The following is a 1,409-nucleotide window of genomic DNA, read 5'->3' as shown; positions in this document are numbered from 1 at the left end:
AGTCCTAAAAGAAAACGTAGGTGGTAAGCTCCTTGAAATATATCTTGGCCTTGATTTTTTGAATCTAATCCAAAAGCAAAAACAACAAAAGCAAATACAAGCAAGCAGGACTATATAAATTAAAAAGCTTCTGCATAGCAAAGGAAACTATCAACAAAATGAAAAGGCAGACTACTGAATGGGAGAAAACAGTTGCAAGTCATATACCTGATAAGGGGCTAATATCCAAAACATATAAAGAATTCATACAACTCAATAGCAGAAAAGCAAACAATCCAATTTAAAAATGGACAGAAGATCTGAATAGACATTTCTCCAAAGGAGATGTGCAGATGGTCAGTAGGTACATGAAAAGATGCTCAATATCACTAATCAACAGGGAAATGCAAATCAAAACCACAATGAGATATCACCTCACACCTGTTAGAGTGGCTACCATCAAAAAGACAAGAAATAACAAATGTTGGTGAGGATGTGGAGAAAAGGAACACTTGTGCACTGTTGGTAGGAATGTAAATTGGTACAACCACTATGGAAAACCGTATGGAGCTTCCTCAAAAAAGTAAAAATAGAACTACCATATCCAGCCATTCCATTTATGGGTATTTATCCAAGGAAAATGAAAACACTAATTTGAAAAGATATATGCACCTCTGTGTCCATTGCAGCATTATTTACAATAACCAAGATAAGGAATCAACCTAAGTGCCCATCAATGAACGAATGGATGGTATATATATGCAATGGAATATTATTCAGCTATAAAAATAGTGAAATCTTGCCATGTGCAACAACGTGAACAGACCTAGAGGCCATTATTCTAAACGAAATAAGTAGGTCAGAGAAAGACAAATACCCATGATCTCACTCACATGTGGAATCTAAGAAAAAATAAATAAATAAAAAGCCAAGCTCAAAGATACAGAGAATAGATTGGTGGTTTAAAAGAAGAAGCAGGGGATGGGAAATGGTGGGAGAAATGGGTGAACTGGGTTTTTCCTTTTTTAGTTTAAGTAAACTGAATTTAAAAAATTTTAAGGACTGCAATAAGAAAATTATATCCCAGCTATTTCTTTTTTTTTCTTTTTTTTTTTTTTTTTTTTTTTTTTTGCAGTACACAGGCCTCTCACTGTCGTGGCCTCTTTTTTTTGCAGCTCATGGGCCCAGCCGCTCCACGGCATGTGAGATCTTCCCGGACCGGGGCACAAACCCGTGTCCCCTGCATCGGCAAGTGGACTCTCAACCACTGCGCCATCAGGGAAGCCCCCAGATATTTCTTTATTCACTTACTTGTATAACTTCAATATGCACTGTAGGAAATTCCTGTGACATCTAGAGAATCAAACCACAGCATGCAGACAATAATAAGGAGTAGATACAACACATCTGTGAAGTTGCTGCTGTGGACC

Source organism: Delphinus delphis, chromosome 13, assembly GCF_949987515.2.
Source record: "Delphinus delphis chromosome 13, mDelDel1.2, whole genome shotgun sequence".
Taxonomy (NCBI): Eukaryota; Metazoa; Chordata; class Mammalia; order Artiodactyla; family Delphinidae; genus Delphinus; species Delphinus delphis.
This window is presented reverse-complemented; position numbering follows the sequence as displayed.